This window comes from Sceloporus undulatus, chromosome 4 (assembly GCF_019175285.1).
Source record: "Sceloporus undulatus isolate JIND9_A2432 ecotype Alabama chromosome 4, SceUnd_v1.1, whole genome shotgun sequence".
NCBI classification, from domain to species: domain Eukaryota; kingdom Metazoa; phylum Chordata; class Lepidosauria; order Squamata; family Phrynosomatidae; genus Sceloporus; species Sceloporus undulatus.
The window spans coordinates 63362488-63387823 of record NC_056525.1 but is presented as its reverse complement, the minus strand read 5'-3'; the positions used below and the strand labels follow the sequence as shown (position 1 = coordinate 63387823).

General features: G+C 41.2%; 1 protein-coding gene and 1 long non-coding RNA gene across 7 annotated transcripts in view; one reads left to right on the top strand and one right to left on the bottom strand.

Annotated features, from left to right (window-relative positions):
- FOXP4 (forkhead box P4) overlaps positions 1 to 25336 on the top strand; it is a 204072-nt gene that overhangs the window by 93106 nt on the left and 85630 nt on the right. The window lies entirely within an intron of this gene.
- Positions 116 to 17138, bottom strand: LOC121928787. Of its 2 annotated transcripts, none has more exons than XR_006103577.1 (4): positions 16739 to 17138; positions 6944 to 7024; positions 5463 to 5523; positions 116 to 503 (listed from the first exon to the last, which is right to left on the bottom strand). It is a non-coding gene; the product is annotated as an uncharacterized LOC121928787 (long non-coding RNA). The 2 variants fall into 2 exon arrangements; XR_006103578.1 differs by lacking the exon at positions 116 to 503 and adding an exon at positions 2754 to 3503.

The window sequence follows — 25336 nt, the reverse complement described above, 5'->3', positions numbered from 1 at the left end:
ATAGTTTAGTTTTATATATTCTGTTCTCCTTCCATCAGGAATGACTGTAATTTCCATGTAATAAGTGAGACGACTTTGCATTATTCCAAGATTTTCCAAATAAAGTCCTGTTGGGAGTTTTCCACTTACTTTGTTGTTTTCCAATGAGAGTTGGATTAGTCCCATGCATCTCATGTATTGGAACAATATCTATGAAATACAATTCTATGAAATGCTTTAAATTTAGAAAGATTTGATGGTGATAGGGGGAAATGTTGGTAGCCGGGAAAGAACTTTTCATTCCCTAATGGACCTTAATCTTGGAAATGCACCGTAAAACTGCTGTCTCTGAAGAGTTTTTGCCACATGTTGGAATACAGAGCTTTCTCGAGACATATTTTCCTTCTTCTCAACACTATCATGACCACCTTCTTTCCCTCTCAGGCCTTCATCATACCTTCCTGAATAAACTTGCCTTTCTGCGGAAGGAAGGGACAAGCCATCGTCTCCATTAATGAGTTTAACTGAAAGTGAAAAATGCAAAATCAGAGCTGATATTAACAGCAATAATTCATCAGGGCTTCTTTTGAGCCAACAGCTTTTTCCAATAGCTTTTTCAGGAAGGAAATGCAGTCACCAAATGGAAAATATCTTGAAAGAACAAAGGCAGTGAGGGTGAAGTCAGATTCCTGTAATCTGTGAGTGTCTTCCTTTATTATTTGTGTGTGTATGCATGCCCATCTCTTTGACTTTTTCATCTATTGTTTTTGTCCCCCTGCTGCTTCTTTTCCTAGTGTTTATGAACTGTGTGTGTGTGTGTGTGTGTGTGTGTGTGTGTGTGTGTTGCATGGCTCTGTCTTTCCTAGTCTCATTCTGTCATTGCCTGTTTATCTTCCCTTTCACCTTCACTCATTCATGGCCTGTTTTCTCTCTTACGTTTTGTTTTTCAATCTCCTTTCTCTTTGCCCCCCTCCACCACAATCCTGTTCCAGCCTTTCCCAGTCTCTACTCTGTTTGTTCCTGTGGCTTTCTCAGAGTTAACAGAGCGTGCCCTTCAGCCTCCCTCCCCACCTTTTGTGTTGCAAAAGAACTTGTGAAAGTTGTAGACATGAGTCAGGAATAGCTCATAACTCAGCAGCCTCTCTCCCCTCCTCTTGCCCCAGCATTACAACTGGAGGAGGATCTGAATGAGGGGAGATATGGGATTAAGCAGACTCTCTTTGAAAGGAAGTTTATCTAACAGTGGAATGGTGTGGATGAGATTTACCAGGAGGGTTTTTCCTGTGTGTGTGTGTGTGCACGCACACGCGCGCACTCACACACACGCCTGGATAATGTATTGGTAAGAATGAAGGATGTATAGAGCAAAGTTCCTTAGGCCAAAGTCTGCTCTTCCTGAAGAAGTATGAAGAAGTGATGGTAGGATGTGTGTCAAAAGAATTTGAATTCTCACTTATGAGCCCTGCTGTGGTACAGAATTTATACATGAGTAGCAAGAATACTTCTCTAACTTCTAATGGGAGCAAAACCTAAATGCTTCACTTTCCCCCCAATTTACTTGCCAGGGCTGTAAAGTCTGCTTCCCAACCTTGCTCCCAACCCACATTTAAAAAAAACCACCCAGCTCTTTTGCAGTCTAGTCAACTGATCCCCGCTGACATTTTTTTTTCCTTTTGCAAGGGTATAAGATAAGGGCATGAGACTTAAATCAATTGTACAATTACATATAGAACTCGGGTAGAAGCAATTTCGATGTTTGGAGAGAGTATTAAAATTTTCAGGAATGCTGTGAATTGTTAGATTTCCCCTTCAATTACCAGGGGTGAGAAGTAAAGATGGGTGCAAGAAAAATGTCCTGGAGTTGGGTGTAAAAAAAAAAAAAAAGCAAACGCAACCTGGGACTGTGCTATGGCAGAGGTCTCAAGACTGAACGTAGTAGTGGTTGACAGGAAAAAGTTTCCTGACCATTGGTGCTTGGCTAGCACCTCACTGCAGCCTACAGTGCCCAGCATGAATATTAAGGCATGCCAAAACTTTTTGTTTTGATTGTGCCATTTATTAAGATCTACAATGTCAAATATCAGCATTTTGCCCACGTTTTAACTCAAAGCTTAGTTAAACAAGTTCAGCTTGCACCTCTCTTTTAAAAATTAGTGTATGTATCCTAATTTGGTCTTGTAATGCAGTTTTGGTAAACAGGACTCAATTGGCTGCCTGCCCTCTGACTTCAGGGGCCCCTGCCCCCTATTGAGGGATTGGCAGATTTTAGCTGATAAGATCTACCTTATTTTTCACTAAAAGCTTTGAGGTCTGCCAACCAGACCCAGGTGCACAGTAGTAGCTCAAGAAGGCAGACACAGAATTGCCAAACATGGTGTGTGTGAACACATGCTCAGCCTAAGAGTTTATTTTCTGTGTGGGCACTGGAGCCTTAGTCCTTATACACACAACCCCCCCCCCCTTTTCTTTTCTTTTTTTTTAATTTCTGCAGTCTTAAGAAGACAAAGAGCCTTTTCTCCTGATACCATAAAACTATTGGAAGTCAGAAGCCTTTGCTGATCTACTGCAAATAACCTAACTCCTGTCCACTCCTGCCTTACTGGATCCAGAATTAGACCCTAGTTCATTAGCTTGTGTTCAGCATCACATGTAGGTGGTAGATTCTTAAACTTTTGATTTATTTCTGGTGTGCTCAACTTGAAAGCAGGATGTTTCCTGCGAAATGATTCACGAAGTTTAAGCTGTCTGCACAGTCCACACTGATCCCTGTCACCTTTGTAGACTAAAGGGAGTATAGCACAGACTGAGGTCTAGCTTGTATGTCTAAGCAACATGGACTGGAAAGCCGTGATATAATGGACCTGCTTTCCCAAAGTATAACTTTATAGATAAATGTGCTTCAATTATCCAAGTGCCTATTTTAAAAACATGTTCCATTTATCACTGACTATAGTGCAACATTCAGAATATTTCTGATTTAAAACATAGTTTTTGTTGAACAGAGAGAAGTGGAATAGAATATCTTGCATACAATTGTAGAACTTAAAATAGGCCTGACTTGTTGAATTTATGTTTTCTAAATTCCAGTGTGAAATGATCAGATACATACCACTTAGACTGCAACATGGATTGGAAAAATCCACATTTTCAATTATCCTCCAAATTTCACAATTTTTCAAATTTTGCAATACAGAATGTTGAGTTTTTCTCTCAAGAAGTACCAATAAGCATTCAAGTACTGTATGAATATTTTACCATAAATTATTTTTGAAGTATCTACTTGACAAAAAGGTTTGTGAAAAAACGCATTCAAAATTAGAAAATTAAGTTCATATTTATATACATTATTTATACTTTGTTTTCTTCAAACATCATGCTATTGCACAAATGGGATGGAAACGAGATATGGTCGTATGCAAAATCAGGACAGTCTGAAAACAATGGCCTGTCTGTTTGTGGCTTCATGAATAGAGCATCATCTTTCAGTCCATGGACCATCCAAATGAATGCCTTTTATCGAACACCTGAGAGATGATAATACCACAAGCATTTTAGTGTGTGGTCATTGGAAGTCAGGAAAAGTACCGTAAATATAGTGTGGATTATATGAGATTTCAAATGAGCCAGGAATAAATTAACAACTGATACCAGTTTTTAAATCATTCTTGAATAGGTGATTTGCAGCATATTGCGATAACTAATTTATTTTTTACATTTTTAGGTGATCAGGTTTTTGCAGTAAGACATTAAGCGTTGTTGCCTCTTACTTACTGTATATTTGCTTAGAATTACTATCCTTAATTTTCTTTTAATCTTTTAAATATTAAGGTAATCAATTTATTTTTATTAAATATTAATAAAATTCATTTTAACTATTGGCACTTCAATATTTCCATTCCTTTTTCCTCTACCAATAATGTACAAGATTAAAGGGTACAATCTTTTCTTGTCTATTCACAGGTGAGTATTACATCACCTCTCCTTGATTTCTTACGTTTTCTAATGTGCTATTTTCCAATTGGGTAGCTTCAGTCATAGGTTCAGATCAATAGCTGCTCCTGAAATTTTTCCTCCCAGTACAAGATAATCAATCTTTGAAGTGTTTGCAGCCATGATCTAGCATTTCTGAGAAACTGTACAAATCAAGACTATAGTCATCATGTCCATGAGTTAGAGTAACTAGGGCTGCATCCACACTGCAGAAATTATCCAGTTTAACGTCACTTTAACTGTCATGGCTCAATACTGTGGATTTCTGAGAACTGAAGTTTGATGTGACACCAGAGCTCTCTCACAGAGCTGATTAAATGTATCACAAAAACTAAGGTTCACAGAATTCTGTAGCACTGAGCCATGGAAGTTGAAGTGGTGTCAAACTGGATTATTTCTGCAGTGCAGATGCAGCCTAGATGTTCCAAGTGTTTCCACCAGCTTTCTGATCCTTGGTCTACAGTACAGTATCGCTTAAGTCGACAGGCAACTTGAAAGCACATATGCAAACACAAATCAAGGATTCTTGGTTATAGTTCAAAGCATTTGTGACATCAAATGATTCAAAATTGCCAACTGCGAGATATGCATCGACCTCGCAAAGGGCCTTTTCCATCTCGGCCTCACAAATTTGGAACACCCTTCCCGATGAGCTCTGCTCCATCACCTCCCTGGATCTCTTTAAAAAGAGACTCAAGACCTTCTTTTTCCGTCAAGCTTTCCCCCATGTGCCTTGATATGTGTGGTTTCCCCCCTGATATGTATCTTGTACCATTGATTATCAACTCAGCTGGCTTTGATATGGTTTTTATGGTTTTAAATTGCGATTGAATTTTTATTGTCAAGTTTTAATGTTATGTATATATCGTGTTGTTATTTTTGATTATTGTATTTTGTATTCTTTGTTGTGCACCGCTTTGATCAGTTTTGGAAAAGCGGTATATAAATACATTTTTATTATTATTATTATTATTAAAATAAAACTCCTTTGATTCCTTTTTAAAATTATAATCCTTTCAAGAGAGGTGTGGCTATTTAAGAAGAGATTCTGTTCATCCATAGAATAATTTTAGTGGCATGCCTTCATTTTTCCTTTGTTCAGATGGCTGAAACACTGTTTAGATATTTAGGAGAGTGTGTTTCTTCTTGAGCTTTGAAGTAGCTCTGTGTGAAGGTTCCAAACAAGTGACAGCAGTGATCAACTAACTTGAAATAGTTAAATGTTAGCCATCTTTAAGTTCATTGTGTTATACTTGTTTTGATAACTTATGGTGACTTTATGAAGTCTATGTCAGTTATTATCTATCATGTGGTAGATTAATTCAGTTTATTTAAGGAAGAAAATACTAAAGGCTAGCATAACAGCAGGGCCAAAGTTCAAGTGTGTTCACCCATGACGCTCACTAAGATCTTTTATCCTGCTTTGCCTACTGTACAGGGTTGTCAAAGATAAAATATGAAGGATCCATGGGGGCTATACCATGTATGCTTACCTGAGCTCCTTGGGAAATATTTGGGGTATACTGGGACCTAGAATGTCACTTGTACTTGTTCCTGTAGATAAACATAAAAATTGTTTCATGGGCATATGAAAGAGCTACAACTTTTTACAAAACAAACAGAAACAGCTAGAGCTGCATTCCTAAACTCACATGAAAAACAAGTTGCAAGTCTACTAGCTTAGCCAGTCTGGCCAAAGTCTTGAGATTTGGCAGGAGTTGTTCCTGTATTTATCTCCCCCGACCCATAATAATAATAATAATAATAATAATAATAATAATAATAATAATAGGATTTATTTATATCCCACCCAGTCACTGGGTATCCAGGCGGCTTACAACAGTGGGGATAATACAAAGCAATAACAATAAACATGAAAATAATAAAACAATATAACATAGCAATACATAGTAAATCATATAATAATAATTTCATAACAATTCAATAATAACAAAGGATAACACAAAAGATGACATTCAAATCAATAATTATCAAAAGGAAATCCCCATTTCCAACCCCTCATTCAAAGTTTAACGAAGCAAATGCCAATAAACAATGAAATAATAAAACAAATACAGCATAGCAAGTTACAAGATTACAGTTAAGAAGTTACAATTAAAAGATTACAATCTAACACCCTAAAAAGGAGGAGACTAAAAATTAGCAACAAAATAATATTCTTAGTATCGGCCTAGGCTTTATGGGCCAGCGTCCATGCTGAGTTGGTCCGGAGCTGGAGGGGGCCCTTAAGATGTTAAAGGGCCTCCCTCGCTCATCCCACATTCTCCTCCTGGGAATTCCATGGCTGGGAATGAGGAGCCCAAGGCTTTATGGGCCAGTGCCCACGCTGAGTTGGTCCAGGCCTGGAGGGGCCCCCGAACATGTTAAAGGGCCTCCCTCACTCATCCTACATTCTCCTACTGGGACGTCCTTGGCTGGGAATGAGGAGCCCAAGGCTTTATGGACCACCGCCCATGCTGAGTTGGTCTGGGGCTGGAGATGTTAAAGGGTCTAAATTGCATACTTTATGTCCTGGCCCATTGCAGGTGACTTTTTGGGACTAGCCTCAACTTTTTAAACACAAGTCTTTTTTTAAAAAAGCTCCTGGAAGATACTACAACAGGCAGTGATTAATTTCTGTGGTCAGCTCCATTGTGACATCTGGATGGTCACTATGATGACATGATGAATGGAGGTATGCCCTTCCCCACTGAGGTTCTCCTCTGATCTTTGTTCTACAAAACATCTCCAGGGAGGTGAGGAACTCCACCCACATTATATTTTATGCTATATAAAATGTAAAAGATGAAGCCACAGTATATTTAGGATATCTGGATATTGGTATGGGAACCTCAGTTATCTGTGCTGTCCAGATACGGAATAGTCTACCAAATCCAAAGGCTTTTGGCCAGTCTGGATGAGCATGAAGACTCAGTCCTGTATGTACTTGCCAACTGAACTCATTGTTGCTTACCTCTAAGTAGATATACAGCATAGAATTGTGAATTGGTTATAAAACAGTCTAAAACTTTCTGTGCCAATATCTTGAATCGGCCTGCAAAACAAATAAGCCACCATCAGAGCAGAAATAATATTGAAGATATTAACTCAGTACAGCATGTATCAATCTGTTTGTTGCATTGTAAATCCCCAATGTTTGTTGCATTGTAAATCTTGGTACATGTTACAGAAACTGGGGTACAACTCATCCACATGGATACCTTGAAATGCTATATTGGCAACAGATTCCCATGTGTAGTATACAGTAACAATAGGTGAAGTGGTGATTTCTGATGTTACCTACATAGAACTGTGTCCTGTGATGGGAATTTTGGCTTGCATAAAGTAGCCCTAAAACTCAAAGCTTCTGTCATTTTTTGTTTGTTTATATTTACTTACTTATATTTTTTATTTCATTTTAACTTCAAGAAAGTTGGACTGATGTAAAAAGCTGCTCCATACACCCACCTCCTGTTATCCTATTCTAGGATTTGAAAATTGTCAACCTAAGATGCAAAAATAGCAGTTGGGTGGTGGGGGATGTTGTTGCTAGATTTTGCCCACCCTAGCCTTTAGGTCACTCAGTAAGCTTCATAACAGGGTGAGAATTTGAACTGGGGACTCCTGCAGCTGTGCCACTCTAATTCTTGATTCTTCTTTGCAACCAGAACCTGGAAAGTTGCTTTTAAAAAAAGTAAGCCATAACAATTCCAAGGACCCCAAAGATAGTAGCTGCTACAGTTACATACTTTTTTTTTAAAAAAAAGTGCTTTACTTTACCATTTCTAAAGTTATTTTAGCTCAGCTAAAATATTTACATTAAATAGTTTAAGAAAATCACACAAAGGAAGCAGCAAAAGACAGATATCCACTACCATGTAAGGGGATTTAGATGGAACAAGCATGTTGCAGCATGTACAAATATGAATAATATGTGATATTCTTCCTCCACCATGAAATAAGACAACCCCTCCCCCCATATAAAGTTGCAGGTAGAGTCAGAGCCCTCTATATCCACGGATTCAACCACCCACAGCTTGAAAATACAGTGGTGCCTCGGGATACGAAATGATCGGGTTACGAAATTTCCGGGATACGAAAAAGTTGGATTGGCAAAAACTGTTTCGGGTTACGAAATATTTTTCGGGTTACGAAATTCATTTCGGCGCGAAATTCAAATGCTGCAAAGTGCAGCTATAGGCTTTCCAGTGCTAACGGAAAAGTGTTTCGGGTTACGAAATTTTCGGGTTACGAAAGGAATGGCGGAACGAATTAATTTCGTAACCCGAGGCACCACTGTATTCAAAAAATAAAAATTCCAAAAAGCAAACCTTGGTTTTGCCATTTTGTATGTGATACCATTTTACTATGCCATTTGATTTAATGGGACTTGCATATCCATGGATTTTTGTTATCCATGGGGACCTTAGAAACCCCACCAGATAGATACTAAGGGCCCACTGTACTCTGTATGAGAAGCAAAGTTATCAATTATCAAGTTATAGTCATCATATAACTTAGTTATACCTTTATATATTGGGGAAAAGGTTGTAACTTGTTATTTGTAATTAGTTACTTCTAAACTCTGTTCACAATTATATGAACTAGATATGTTTTGAAGATCTGCTGAATAATGGGGTACAGAGAGCCATCTAGATCCTCGATTGAAGATGAAATTTTCTTCAATATTGTGGCCATTTTTAAAATTTCTGGCAATGAGGAAGCAACAGTAGAATCTTGTATTCTTTCTCTTTGTCCATTTCTGAAGGAAGATTGAGAGGGAAATCCACCATCTGAAGATATTTTTTATAACAGAAGAGGAAGGACTAGTACAAGGAAAAAGTAGTAAGTTTGGAGCAAACTGCAGGAAATTGCTTTTCTTTTGTCTGCTGTGGCAGGGAGGGCACTGGTGTGGAAAAGTGTATTTTGTTGATTTGAACTTGAGTGAAATGGGTAATGAAGACAGATCAATACTGGCCCTTCCACATTCCCTCACTCAAGGGAAAAAGAGAGAGCTGCCTATGTGTCTGCTGCAGAGTTATTCTAAACTTAGTCTTAGTGCACTAGGTTTTCTCACTCTGTCTCTGTCTTGATGGTGTTCCTATGTGCTACCCTCTTGTCTTGTTCTTGCTTGGTGTGGTGGGGTATGCAGTTGGGGACAATACAGTACTCATTTTAAATGTGTCCTGCACAAACAGAAAAGCAGTTGGGAGGAAAGAGTAGAGGAGAAGCAAACTCAGGCATCAAGTCCTTAATGTTACAAAGTTTTCAGAACAGCTGTTAGATTGGAAAACAGTTGAAGGAGTAGAAGGCTGATAGTGACATTGACCCCTTTTCTTCTTTACTGCAGCCTGGCACCTCAGCACAGGTGAAGTACTAGAGTATGGGTGCCAAAATATGCCCCTGTGGTTGCCTGCTGCTCCAAGATCTTTCTTGCAGCCTTCCAGAGTGCCTTTTTCTGGCAAAAAGGAGGTGAATTACTTCTCCTAGGGGCTTCTAGGAGCAGTGGGCCACCACTTACATGAGTTGCTGCCCCCCCCTGCACAGTTAATTTTCATAACCATAAGATGTACATAAGTTCACTTCCAGGTTTGTTCAGTTTTTTGGCAGTGGACCAGGGTTTGAACCACCACACAGTCATGAAAACCCAGTAGTTGAACATGTAACACTCTTTCACCTTAAGAGTAAGGCAGTGGGAAACCTACTTTCAGCAGATTTCACCAGGAAAATCCTATGATGATGTCTCCATAAATCAAGGTTGAGTTGAAAGTACATAGGAATAGCAAGAACAGCATCATCAACAATCAACATAGGGCCTTTGGAAGATCTTGGGGCAGTTAAGTGGTTGCCCATCTCTTAACTAGAGCATGGCACATGGAACATTTATCTTGGAATATGCAATTAGATACCCAGACTTAACTGTTAACTATATTCTTCATGCATCTGTATTGCAACTTGCTTGCTCTGTCTAAATCTCTTTACATGGTGCAGGATATTTATTTTACTTCCACACAGAAGATGTATCTGTGTAATGCAAGCAGAATAGCAAGAGTTTGAAGCTAACACCAAGCCAATACTGGAGCAGCAGCATTCAGTATTCTGTATTCCGGTCATGGTCATTCAGTCAGTCATGTGACTTCTTCCTCCTCTGTTCCTCAAAGATGAATTGATATACTAGGTATGCAGTCAGCCTCTGCCTTAAGAAATATTGGTAACCCCCCCCCCCCAGTCTAAAGGCATTTTTACCTAATTCCAAGCAGTAGGGGAGTTCATTGAGCAAGACCATTCAGTTGAAAGCCCTACAGTGTTATGATTCATTAATGCATCTCACCTTGATGTAGATGGAATTTTGACTTCTGGGCACCAAGAGAGGTTTGGGTTTGTTTCCCTCTTCCTTCAGTATTGCAAGTATGTCCTAAGAATCTGTGCTACCAAGTTTTGCTTTTTATTATGTATCTGTATAGGACGTCACTTGTGAACTTTCTCCAAGACACATATTCTAACAGGAGACTTATGTTCCACCCACAGGTTGGCTATACTTTTGTTCTTCACCTTTAACTTAGGTATGGGATTTGGGCTAAAGCATCTCAGAAAAGCATATCCATTCAGATGCACTGTCAAGGCTTTGCTAGGAGGCCTGAGCTGTTAGTAAGCAGTTTCGTGGAATGGCAACAAGCCAGCGAGTGAGTCACTGCCTGCCTTAGCTCAGTGTCTGCCAGATGCCAGTTAAGACACACACACACAAACCATTCTTGGAGAGAGAAATTCAGCCTCTCTGTCTGCAGGCACAATGCTTCTGTTGTTATTAGGAGTGTTAATCTTTAGAGAATGAAGAGCCTACAGTTATTGTGAAAGTCAAAAAGCAGGCCTGGTGCAACTAGTCAGTTAATGGTTTTATGGCAGTTTAGGTTTCCTTTGCTGCTAAATTATAGTTAACATCATTTATTATTTCTGTCTTGTTCAGCTTGAGATGTGCTAAGTGCTGAATTAACTGGCTTAATGCTAAAGCCATTCTTGGCATTACTGCTGGTATAATTCTCATCAAAGATTTAAAAGCTTAGGCCAAAAAATGAAGATCTTTTCAACCTAGGTGAACTAATTTTATGAGAGTTTTGATTTTTTCCTAGAGCACAGAGGCGAGCAAATTGTAGTCCTCTAGATCAGCGGTTCCCAACCTTTGTGGGGCCGCAACCCCTATTGGCGATGAAAGTCCTGCCTGCGGCCTCCCTGATTGGCTGGGAGGCCGGGAAGGGGCAGAACTTTTGGCCGCCTACAAGCCCCAGCAGCCTTTGCACCCAGAAGTCCCGCCCCTTCCCAGCCTCCCAACCAATTAGGGAGGCCACCGGGGGGAAGGGGCGGGGCTTCCGGTGCAAAGGCCACTGGCGCTTGCAGTCCCGTTCCCCTCTCCCCGCAATTGCCTGGCAGCCACGGGGACAAGGGGAGGAGGAGGGAGGCCCGACCCTGTCGTCCTCTCTCCGCGGCTGCCAGGCAGCTAGGGAGGATAAAAGGCCTCCGATCCTGTCCCTTTTACTCCGCGGCTGCCAGGCAGCTACGGAGGGAAGGGGAGGAGGAGGGAGGCCCGACCCTGTCCCTTTTCCTCCGCGGCTGCCAGGCAGCTACGGAGAGAAGGGGAGGAGGAGGGAGGCCCGACCCTGTCTCCTTCTCTCCGTGGCTGCCAGACAGCTACGGAGAGAAGGGGAGGAGGAAGGGGACCCGACCCTGTCCCCCTCTCCCCACGGGTGCCTGGCAGTTGCGGAGAGAAGGGGACGGGGTCGGGGCTCCCTCCTCCTCCCTTTCTCCCTGCAAGTGCCTGCGCCAGCGCCAGCACCTGCGGGGAGAAGGAACAGGAGGCAGACACGTCCCCGTCCCCTTTTCTCCGCGCAGTGTCTGTGCTAGCGCCGGCACTTGCAGGGGGAGGGGGGAGGCAGGGGGGATTCCCAACCTGGCAACCCCTGAGAAAGGGTCGAGTGATCCCCAAAGGGGTAGCGACCTCCAGGTTGGGAACCCCTGCTCTAGATGTAGTCGGCTTGTAAATCCCATCAGTTGTTTCAGGGACGGATGATGGTGAGAACTAATGGCTGTTGCAGTTGCAACAATATCTGGAGGGCAACAGTTTGCCCACCCTATCTGAGAGGCTAATGTGGTATTTTGAAGCATCCCATTTTTAAACAGAAACTGGGGAAAAAAATCCAGGCTTTTGCTGTTTATCTAGAGTGTTTCATCAGTTGCTGCCATATTAGCAGTGCTTGTCTTATATTTCAGTATACCACATTAAATGTCATAGGACCTACACTTGTATGATGTTACTGCTAAGGACTTTTAGGATGAGTTTTGTTAACTATCTTTTTATGGGCCTATTTGGGTTACCAGGAATAGTTACTCCTCACAGTGTTGTTGGTTACCTTAGATTGTGCATCTGTGTGAAATGGACTAAAGCTATTTCTTTTCAGGTTGCTACCCCTGCCTCATACGTTCTGATAAGTTTGTTTTGTTTTTGTTTTGTTTTTTGTATGGTAAGAGTTGTGAAGAAGAAAAGAAATAGATGGATATAGCATCTAGTTATCTAGTAGTTATCTCGCTGTGTGTTTGCATGGAAGATCTGTTTTGACAAATTTTAAGGCTGAATTGTTTTCATTATAAGGAAGTCTTATTAGTATATCTTTTTTGTTTTTAATCAGGCTTGAATTTTGCACTCAACTGCCTATATGAAATGACTTTACATATTAGCTTCCCCATTCTGGATCCATTCTTTCTTAAATGCCTGTGTTTGAACACTCAGCTTGATTAGCAAGCACATGATAAAACACTAAACTTTCTTAATTAAAATGGCCCATGAAGTCCCACGAAAAATGGCAAAATTGTACCCCACCCCTTAGAAAGGTTTTACTTAACAATTCTAAATCTCCCCTGGTTTTTATCTACCACTTCCTATATGAGAGCCTCCTTGCTCTTTGTTGAAGGCCATTAGCTTTCAATATTTTTATTTGTCCATGTTTCCTGAATACAAGTGCATGATGTTTGTAATCAGTTTTGCAAAGAAAAGAAAGGCTGAAGCTCTTATAGCTCAGTGCTCCTGAATTTATCTGATGATGGACCAGCAATCACTTGTGGTTTTCCCCAATCACAAGTGCCATAAATCAGGCTTGGTTCCTTCCAACTAGGGTTGTCATGTCCCAAATCGGGCTGGGACATTTACAGGTTTTGCCCCCCCCCCCCTGCTGCCTCGTCCTCCAGCCCACATGCTTTTTCCTTCATCCTGCTACCTCTGTCTCAATTGGCAGGAAGTGCAGCTGAACGTCCTGCCCCTTCCTGGCCTCCCAACCAATTAGGGAGGCTTCCGGCCGGAGGAAGGGGCAGGACTTCTGGCCTAAAAAAGCCGCTGCTGGGGCTTGTAGTCACCTGCAAGTTCTTCCTGTGACTACAAGCCCCAGCGGCCTTTGCAGCCGGAAGTCCCGCCCCTTCTTCCGGCCAGAAGCCTCCCTGTTGGGAGGTGGGAAGGGGTGGGATGTCTGACCACTTCATCCTGGTTTTGTGGAAGACAGTTATGGCAAATCTACTTCCAACCTATATCTTTAGTTGAGGGATTTGCAGTTCCATTGCCAGATCTCCATAATTTTGTATCACTTCAATCTCAAAGGTGCTGTAGGATTCCTTTGTATCCTTTTTATTTTCAGGCATGTTAACAGCATAGTGTGTGTATGCGTGTGTGCATGTGCACACACCTTCCAGTTGCCTGTGGACTTATGCTGACCCATGAACTTCAAGGGATTTCTTAGGGAAGGACTACTCAGAGTAGGCAACTATTTATATATAGCTGTATCTTTTCTCTTTTAGGTCTGCATTATACTATAGATATTAGTCTCTTTTTGTCTGTTGATCTCTACCTATTAGTAGTGACTGTTCATTGGTCTGATCTTACCAACCAATTAGATAAGACTTTCAATAATCTATCAGTTCAAGGTCACTTATTATCCAGTTGTAAATGAGATTTTACTGGTTTTTCAGCATGCCACCAATTAGATTCAAGTACTTCACTGGCCACCATTATTCTGTCTACCTCCCATCAAGTGACTGCATCAAATATGGCTCAGTATTATTAAATACTATTGCACTCATTAGGTATATATTTATGGTTTTTTCCTTTCCTGGTTAGACTATTCTATATTTATTTTATTTTATCTTATTGTTCATACTTAAGTGGCTAAACATCCACACCTAGCTTTACTTTATTTTCTGAAGACACCTGTCACACAGTATGTTTATTGCCATTCTTTCTTTCAATATACAGGCACCATTGCCTTAAATGTTGCAAAATTTATACAAAATAAAGCATTCAAGTGATGATGGCCGGCATCAATATATTTGTGCCAAATTACTTATTGCATTGACATAGATGTGAGGGTGATCTGGCTGTGACATCTGTCACCTCATTGATCGCCAGGGTTGATTCGGCTGATCTGGCTGGCTAGGCGGGTGTCCCCTTCCTCCCTCACTGCTCCATGTGCGTCCCTCCCGAAGCTGCACACTCGGTGGAAGAGGACGACCATCCCAGATAGAAGGAGTGTACCATTCTTCAGTCAAGGGTATATGATAGCTGCGCTCCCCTGCTAGAACCTCCAAACAAGCTCAAGGTCCATTTGCAGGAGAACGTAGGGTAGTCAAGCTTCCAAGACATAATTTCCTGGAAATGTACTATGGGCCACCAATGGCTGACTCACAGACCAGCATCAATATTTGGACCACCATGTTGAGTAGTACTGTTCTTGTTGCTGTGTGCCTTCAAGTCATTTCCAACTTATAGTAACTCTAAGGCAACCCTATCACAAGGTTTTTGTGATTAAGTTTGTTCAGACGGGGTTTGCCTTTGCCTTCCTCTAAGCCTGAGAGAATGTGACTTGCCCAGAGTCACCCAATAGGTTTCCATATCTGAGTAGGGATTCAAACGATGATCTCCAGAGTCATAGCCCAGTGTCCAAACCACTACACCATCCTGGTTCTCTAACATAGTTCTAATTTCTTATAAACACTGGGCATAGATTTGTCTGCTTGGTTATATCAGTAAGCAATTCACATAGTTTTTCTATGGTTTTGCTGCGCTGAAGATGCTTTTCATGGACATGATGAGAACAAATGGTTTCCATAATGAGATACAGATGGCTTCTATAATATTGAGAGAAACTGAAGATAAAGTGGTGCCAGGTCTGGAGGTACTGTGGGAACAGTGTTTTGAATCATAGAATTGTAGAATCGGAAGAGACCACAAGGACCATCCAGTCCAACTCCCTGCCATGCAAGAAATTTCAGTCAAAGCACCCCCGACAGATGGCCATCCAGCCTCTGTTTAAAAACTTCTAAGGAAGGAGACTCCACTACACTCCAAGGGAGTGTGTTCCACTATCGAATAGCCCTTACTGTCAGGAAGTTCCTCCTAATGTTGAGGTGGAATCTCTTTTCCTGGAGCTTGCATCCATTGCTCTGGGTCCTAGTCTCTGGAGCAGCAGAAAACAAGCTTGCTCCCTCCTCAATGTGAAGTCATTTTAAGTATTTAAACAGGGTTATCATATCACCTCTTAACCTTCTCTTCTCCAGGCTGAACATCCCCAGCTCCCTAAGGCATTCCTCATAGGGCATGGTTTCCAAACCCTTCACCATTTTGGTCGCCCTCCTTTGGACACGTTCCAGTTTCTCAACATCCTATTTAAATTGTGGTGCCAGAACTGAACACAATATTCCAGGTGGGATCTGACCAGAGCAGAATAGAGTGGCACTATTACTTCCCTTGATCTAGACACTATACTTCCATTGATGCAGCCTAAAATCGCATTGGCCTTGAGATCCTACCCTTTTCACCATCTCGTTGTAAACTAGGAAACACGAAGGCTAAAGTCCTAAAAATACTCCATAATGTGAGAACCTATGTATGTACAAATAGATCTTCTTCCCTGCTCCTCTTCCTAAGAAGCCACAACCATTCTCAGTGTCAGCATAGCATTTTAAGAGAAAGGGGAAAGCTATTTGATGTAGACAAAGGTTTGTATGAAAATATAATTCTGCTTTGTTAGCAGCCATCACACTCTAAAAGGCACCGCTTTTGTTTTCTTGTAACGTTGTGAAAACCTCATGTCGGATCGAGAGCTGCGGCCCTCACGACTAATCGCCTCTCCTTTGTGTTTTTAGATTATAGGGGCAATTAGTGTTGTCAAAACCTCTGGCAAGTCTCTTTGCTCTTGACAGGGTGTCAGTCCGACTGGCGCAAAATGGAAGGTGTTATAACTCTCCGGTAATTAGAATGCCTCCGATTTTGAAATTGCCAGCCAATGTGTATCAAGCTGGATGCACAGTGTAGTAGTGGGGGTTGTGGGGAGGGAGTTCAGATGCAGGATGCAGATGAGCAATTAATTACAGGCTCTCATTCAGAGCACACTGCAGGCTGATGAACAGCAAAGGGAAATTAGTGTGATGCTTGTCGCCTAGTGAGTGGCCATCAACTCCATTCTTTCTTGTTCACTCAGAGCTGCTGCCTGAGTTTCTCTGTCGATTTTCATTGCTTATTGTATGTTGAACACCCATCCTATTGGATAGGCAGAAGACAAAATACTATCAGTGATGTACATCAGTGACATACCAATTGCAGCTGCCTTGCTTCTGCTGTGATAGCAAGGCTTTATAGTAATTACTCTGTTACACAATAAGGATACTTCTCTGTTTCTATCCCAGTGGTAGAAACCACTTCTTGCAGATGGGGTGTTAAAAAAGCTTTATAACTTACCTTGGTGGTGGTGTAGTTGCGTGCCTTAGAGCCGACTTCAAGCCTTTTCAGCCCATGAAAGACCTCCAAGTCATCCTATCCTCAGCCACTCTGCTCAGCTCCTTAGACTCATGGCCATGGCTTCTTTGATTGTGTCTAACCATCTGGAATGAGTTCTTCCCTTTTCCCTATTGCCCTCTACTTTCCCAAGCATTATAGTCTTTTCTAGTTAGTCCTTTCTTTTTGTGATACAGTATAGCCAGAATAGGACAAGCTCAGTTTAGTCATCTTTGCTTCTAGGGTGAGTTCAGGCCTGATTTGTTCTAGGAGTCATCCATTGATCTTTTTGGTGGTTCACAGTATTCTCAAAGTTTTCCTCCAACACCACATCTCAAATGAGTTGATTTTTTCCCTATCAGCTTTCTTCAGTGTCCAGCTTCCATAACCAAATGTAGAAATGGGAAATACGATGGCATATAGTATTTAATGATGTATCTTTACACTTCAGGATTCTGTCTAGTTCCTTCATAGCAACCCTTCCAGGTCCTAGTCTTCTTCTAATTTCTTGACTACAGTCTCTGCTCTGATTGATGAAACATGGAAAATCCTGAACTATTTTGATATCTTCCATCATTGTCTTTAAAATTAGGTGGATAGTCTGTGGTCTTAATTTTTGTTTTCTAGATGTTAAGTTGTAAAGCTGCCTTTGCACTTTCTGCCTTGACCTTCTTTAATAATCTTTTCATATCTGTGGTATTTTCTGCTAGTATTATGGTGTCTTCTGCATATCTTAGATTGATGTTCCTTCCTCCAATTTTCATGCCTCCCTCTTCTGAGTCTATCCTGCTTTTTATGTGATGTTCTCTGCATACGAGATAAATTGATAGGGAGATAGAATACAGCCTTGCCTGACATCCTTTCCAATTGGAAATGATTCTGTTTCTCTGTCGCCTCTTGTCCTGAGTACAGGTTATACATCAGGACTATCAAATGTTGTGGCACACTCATTTCTTTAAAAGTGATCCATAGTTTCTTACCTACACTGTTGGATTAGAACCTCTTCCAATATGAGGAAGATGTAGCAGTCTGGATTTTGCTTGGGTGAATCAAAGGCCCCATAGCTTTGATTCATTGACTGTTTCTGGTTGGCAATGTCTCTTCAGCAGCCTAGAAGCAAGCCCAGAGCAGTTAATGAATAACTTCATAAGTTAACACAAAATGACTTCTGGAATGACAAATGAAATTTTGGGCACCTCCCTCAAGCCAGCAACCTGAGTCAACAGATAAGCCTTTTAATATGACCCAAAGGTCAACACGCTCCTGTTTGCTTGAGTTGACAAGACACTAGGGGGTAAAAATTCCCTAGTGGCATTTTCTCTGTTTCAAGAACCATTAAAACTGAAGGTAAGAATGTCTTCTAGGTTGTTGGATTTGCTGAGCTGCTTGTGGTAGGTGATCTGCTTCATGTACCAAGCTGGCAACCTTTCTCTTTCCATGTGAGAATAAGACAATGTTCACTGCCAGGTCTTCAAGATGTTTGCATTGTTGCTGAGTGGAAAGGCACTCATCACCCCTGATAAGTGATACTAATAAAATTAGATGACTTTTTCTTTTTAACTGTTACCAATACATATCTAGGTATGTGGGACACACCTGCCTCAAATATACAGCAAATGTAAGCCCATTTTATGCAATTGGCAGACTGGGCAGTCTGGTCATTTGTTTCTTTAGTCCTCATATGCAAACCAATCTTTTTGTCACAAGAGTTTTTGCTTAAGAATTTATCATCAGCATCTAGTGATAGATTCATGGCCACCTCTCCCCCCAACCCCTACAAATCTGTAGAGATCCAAACTCTTCTCTGCAGCTTTTAGCACCACTCGGTTCCCCCAACCTCTAAACTCTGGCAGGTTACAGACTGCCATGAAAGTACGTAGTCAGTCCGTATTAGGGTTAGGAAGGTGCGGTGCTTCCGCACCCCCTAACCCTAGTACGGACTGAGTCCGTACAAAATGGCAGCGCCCCATCTACATGGGGGCCGCCTTGACGACGTCACAACCGCGCCGCCTCTATATGGGATTTTGATATCTGTGGATGGTCCTGGAACCAAACCCCAGCAGCTAGCCAGGACCCACTATATTTCAGGTGTGGGTTCTGATGTTCTTTGAAGCTAAGACATGTGCTGAGAACTTAAACACATTATTTCATTTTTAAATTCTCCCTCTGCTTAAATATTCCTTTGTGCTTCTTTAGCTGCTTGCTGCTACAGATATAGCATATATGTACAGCTTCTGAGGACTTTATTCAAAGTGAAATAGTCATGTATATAATTGTTACTTGTATCTGAAAACCTGCTTTTTGTGCTTTTCCCTCATGATGTAGTGTGTGTGTGTGTGTAGTAATACAGAATAGATGAACCAGACTTAATTTTGTTACACAATTTTTGGCATTAAAACAGGAATGACAGCTTTGTTGTCACTGTTGTTAGCTGCCCTCAAGTCAACATGGACTCATGATGACCTTGTGGATGAGGTATCTCCAAGCCCCCCCCCCCCATCCTCAACTGCTCTGCTTAGGCCTTGTAGATTCAGGCCTGTGTTCTGCCTAATTGAGTCTAGCCATCTGGCGTGGGTTCATCATCTCTTTCTGCTGCCTTCTGCATTATTGCTTTTTCTAATGAGCCATTCTTCTTCATGATGTGGCCAAAGCACAACAGCCTCAGTTTAATCATCTTGGCTTCCAGGAAGAGTTCAGGCTTGATCTGTTCTCGGACCCATTTGTTTGTCTTTTTGTCTGTCCATGGTATTCTCAACACTCTTCTCCAGAACCATATCTCAAATGAATTGATATTCTTTTCATCCGCTTTCTTCACTGTCCAACTCTCACATCTGTACATGGTGATGAAGAATATAATGGAATGAACATGTGCTAAGGCATGTGCTGAGAACTTTTAGTGCACTGTTGTATGTCTTTACTCTTTAGGATCTTACCTAGTTCTTTCATTGCTGCCCTTTCCATTCCTAGTTGTCTTCCTATTTCTTGACAGTAGTCTCCTTTCTGATCAATGTTTGATCCAAGGTATGGGAATTTTTTTTAACTATTTTGATCTTTTCATTGCATAGTTTTAATGTATGTAGATCCACCATTGTCATTATTTTTGTTTTCTTTATGTCCAGTGACAAACTTTCCTTTGCACTTTCTTCCTTACTAATTGTTCCAAGTCCATGATGTTTTCCACTAGTAGTATGGTATCATCCGCATATCTTAGATGGCTAAGGGATGAGTATCATGAAGATGGGTGTTTTTAGCACCTGAGTGTTCTTCTTCAGAAATAGAACTTTCAAATGTTTCAACACAATACGTTGCCTGAATTATAGGTCAGCTAGAGTCAGTAACTTCAATACTCTGTTCAGAATTTTTTTTATACAAGATCTTTTCACCCTGAACCTACAATAGGCTTCACTCACTTGGATTATTCTGTAAGCTTACTGACATGAACAGACCCTCCAGCATCTTGCCTGTGCCTTTTTCCTGTTTTCCCTTCTAGGAAGGGAATGCGGATAAGCCTGTTGTGACCCCATGGTGTGGTATTATTAAACCATCCAGATTACTCCTGCCTGTGTGGGTTTTGTTCCACTTCATTTTTCTCGTAGACCCACAACAGAGGAAAGGAGCAAAGAAGGCTGGAATAGGTTGCCTAACTATACTTCTCTCTGCCTTTCCATTTAATAGTAGGGTAGTAGTGTTTTTCACAGCCATTTATCTACCTAATTGTCCCCCTTCTCTTCCTCCTGCCATGTAGATGTAGATAATCACCACTATGGTTAATAGACTGAAGAAATTCCATGATAGGGTGGATCAGAACTTTATGTACACATGCAGAACCACACGTAAAAGGTATCTTGTTGCACTAATTCTTTAACACTAAACCATCACACCTAAAACTGATTAAGGGGTTTTTTTTGGTGGGGGCCAGGGGAGTGCTGTTGGCTTTAAAGATGGTAATTACTAATAAACTCATGACAACCAGCCTTACGTTTGATTACCCCAAAAGTCCAAAATGGCAACATTTACAAACCCGCGGGCTGCAGGTTGCCTACCCCTGATATAACTAGTACAGCATATTTAGCCTAGCTATTTGCAAGTGTAGATAAGTGAGAATACCTACGGTCAGTTTTATGGCAATTTCTCAGGCTATTGGTGAATTTCTAGGTCCAATTCAAGGTGCTAATATTGACATTTCAAGCTCTTAAGAGCCTGTGATCCATTTATTTTAGCAAGGCTTGTCAGTCAGTGAGATACTGGTATCCACACTACCAAAACCAAACTCAGTTCTGTGGATTAATCTTTCCCCAAAAGTGAATGTGTGCACTTCCCTCTGTCCTATATTTCTGACACTTATAAAAAGGCTTTGAATCATAGGAGAAGGAATTGTGTCATTGTCTGGAATGTAAAGGGAAATTATGCTGTTGGATTTTTTTAGTTTTTATGATATTATTATAGCAGGATGGGTATTTTATATGTTGTGCACTGCCATGAGCACATGTGGAAATTCCAGGTATAAATATTTCAAACAATCTGACATCAGTACTTGGATTTATATACATATACATTTGAATCCTCAGCTGAGCTATAAGACAACAGCTAGAACAGAGGTTTGTGGTTGGTTGATCACTTAGCAGTGGTTTGTGGAGAGCGGGCCATTTTCATTGTGGTTCTTATAGCTTTCCCTGTTTTCTATTTTCAGTCTTTTTTTTTTAAGAGGAGGCATACATTAAGAATATTTACAGGAGTTAACTAAAATGGTGTGAGTTATTAAGATAAAGTTATAAATGATTTGAAGCCATAAGAACTACTGACACTAGAGCATGGATATAATTCTTTGCTAAGAATTTTCTAATTTTCTTTCTCCTGAAAAAAAAAAAGTATCTGAAGACTATAGTCTTTGGGGCTGTACAGACCGCCCCTGTAGCCGCCTCAGTCTGCACTGGATAAGGGCTGCGGCAACCACACACTGTAGCCCCAATCTCTCCTTTCCGCGGTAAATGTTCCAAACGATGCTGGTGTTGGGACTTTATTCTGTGAAAAAATAATAAAAATATTTTCTCAGCAAGTAATAATAGTCATAATAATAATGTAAAATAATAAAATAAGTACCACTGCCTGTGTAGAAATATAAACGCAACAGAAAATGCTGTTTTCTGCCCCACTCCACCCTTATTGGTGAATTTTTTGGAGAATAAATCCCAAACTGTGCAAATTTAGTCCAGGACACTTCTCCTCAGAGATTCCTGACGCTCAAGAAACATATATTTACATTTTTGAATATTTTTGAAAATGCTTTCCATCCCTATTTTAAAGCTTTTGTTGTGAGAATGATGCTTTAACGCTGCTGCTGCTGCTGCTGTTGTGTGCCTCCAAGTAATATTTGACTTTGGGCAACTCTTAAGGTGATTTTATCATCGCGTTTTCTTGGCAGTTTCTCCAGAGGGGTTTTCCATTGCCATCCTCTGAAACTGATAGAGGATGACTTGCTATAGGTCACCCAGTGTTTTTATGCTTGAGCAGGTAATCAAAACCTGTTGTCCAGAGTTGTAGTCCCGCACTCAAACCACAAACCTCGCTATCTCAGCCTGCACATTTTATTTAGCAGTATATTTTACATACCGTAATTAAGAAAAAAGCAAACATGGGTTTATTATACGTAAATGAAATAAAACATGTATGTGAGAGTCAGGGTGGACTCAGCAGAAGCCAATTGAGAAACACAGGTGTAAGTGGTATTACAATTAACAAGTCCTGAATGCCAAGGACAAGAAATGTAAAGTGGATAATTGACACACCTGACATTGTTTAGTGGTCAAGGCTGTGAGATGTGAAATCATTAATTGTAGGATGAACCAGAGAACCATGCGAATGATGTACCGCCTACTGGGTGGAAACAGACAACCGTGTGTGGTGGTCCTGCATGATTGACTATAATGACTACTACATCCAATGTATTGTGTGGGTAGTGTGGGTTGTAAGGATGAGTATTGTTGTATTGGATGTTTGGGCTGTATATAGTAGAATAAAGTAGATCTTTTATTTAAGACTACTGAGTTGTCTGGTGTCTTGGGTTGAACTACAAGAAACCAGCTGGATCCTGAGAGGTGTGAAGACTTCTGTGGAAGCCGAGTGAGAAGGCTAGGAGAATTTGTCGGGGTTCTAGCCTATTCTCTTAACTCTTCTAAAGCTATCACCACTGGCCAAACTGGTAGCGCGGTGCACAACCAGGTGGTGCGTTCAGCAGCAGAAGTGAAGAGCTACAACTCCCATCCATCCCTGACAATTTTATCATAGAGTTTTCTTGGCAGGTTTTCCACGGGGTTTTCCATTGCCATCCTCTGAACTGATAGAGGATGACTTGCCTAAGGTCACCCAGTGTTTTTTATGCTTGAGCAGGTAATCAAAACCTGATGTCCAGAGTTGTAGTCCAGCACTCCAAACCACAACCTCGCTATCTCAGCATGCACATTTTATTTAGCAGTATATTTTACATACCGTTAGTTCCTTCTGGGCATTCTTGAATGTGGAGGAACCACAACAATTGTATATATATGTAATACACTTGTTAGTCCTAATCAGAGTAATCCACTAATCACAGAATTTACTTAAATACTCTTGTTTAACATTTTGCTTACTAACATATGTCAAAAAAATTTTAAAAGAGGAAAAAATATCCTTGAAATTTTCAAATAAACATTTTCCTGAAAACCCACTTCATCATTCCTGCACTGTAACAAGATGATTGCTGTTCCTTTCTTTTTAACCATCTCCCATAGAAAAAAACGCTCCTTTTCTATTAAAGATGAAGCATTTTGATCTCAACTGAAGACTGTACTCAGTTTCACAGTTGGTATTCCTTTCCTTGCTCGGGTGAACAGGTTCAGGAAATAGTATTGCTGTGAGCAGAGTATGATTGCTATGCCAGTACAAAAGTGATGAACAGATGTATATAAAATATATGGATGGCAAATATTCAATAGTCTGTTGTACTGGAGACTCCTTTACACATGACTTTTACTGCAACATACGTAAATTCCGGCGTACAAGACTACTTTTGACCCTCTAAAACGGGGTCGAGTTGGGGGGGCGTCTTGTACGCCGGTAAGAGCACTTACCTGGTTGTCCTGCAGCTTCCAAAGCCCTCCGGAGGACTTTGGAAGCTGGCCGGGGGTGCCTCCCTGGCTGTGGCTTCCAAAGCCCTCGGAGGAACTTTGGAAGCCGCGCGAGGGGGGCTTCCCTGGCTGCTGGTTCCAAAGCCCTCGGAGGATGCCCTCGGAGGACTTTTGGAAGCCGGCGCGGGGGTGCCTCCCTGGCTGCTGGTTCCAAAGCCCTCCGGGGACGCCCTCCGGAGGATTTGGAAGCCGGCGAAGGGGCTTCCCTTGGCTGCTGGCTTCCAAAGCCCTCGGAGGATGCCCTCCGGAGTACTTTGGAAGCCGGCGCGAAGGGGACCTCCCTGCTGCTGTTCCAAAGCCCTCGGAGGCTTGAAAAGCCAGCACCGCTAACTGCCGGCTTCTCAGGCCTCTGGAGGCCTTTTGAAGCCAGCGTTTGTGGGCATCAGGCCCCTCAACTTGCCTTAGACTAGTAGGCCAGGGCCACTGCCTGCATGCAAGGCATGCTTTGCAGGCCTCAGCAAAGGCCTGGGGTAAATAAATAAACATGAGGAGAGGAGAGAGAGGAGAGAGAAATAGAGAGAGAGGGGGGAGCTAGATAGAGAGAGGGGGGAGGAGATAGTAGATAGATAGATAGATAGATAGCTGATAGATAGATAGGATATGAGATAGATATATAATAGAAGATAGATATAGATAGCATAGATAGATAGATAGATAGATGAGAGAGTAGACGAGAGAGAGAGAAATAGAGGAGAGACAGAGAAATAGAGAGAGGGGAGAGAGGGCGATGTGTAGATAGATAGATAGATAGCTAGATAGATAGATGAGAGAGATCTAGATAGAGAAATAGATATAGATTTGTAGATCGATAGATAGATATATAGATGAGATAAGTATATAGATCGATTGAGAGATAGATGAGAGAGAGGAGTGAGAGTCGAGAGAAATAGAAGTGGGATGGAGATAGACAAACGAGGAAGGGAGATGATAAGATAGATCTAGCGAGAGAAAATAGTAGGATGGAGGGAGGAGCTAGAGAGAGAGAATTAGATAGAGATAGAGATAAGTAGATAGATAGATAGATATATATAGTGATGATATATATATTATCTATAGAGAGAGAGAGAAATATAGATAAAAAGATAGAAGGAAGCGAGAGCGAGAGAGAGGGATGAGATGGATGGAGGGAGAGAGGAGAGCGAGGAGATCGATGATAGATAGATAGTTAGATAGATGAAGAGAGATGATAAGTAGTGATGATGATTATTTATATATAGAGAGAGAGAGAGATAGGTAGATCGATTAGAGCATAGTATAGTAGATAGATGAGAGAAAATAAGCGGAGAGAATAGAGAGTGGAGGGAGATAGACAGAAGAGAGGAGGGAGATAGAGAGAGAAATAGATAGATAGATAGATTAGATAGATAGAATAGATAGTAGATAGATAGTAGATAGTGAG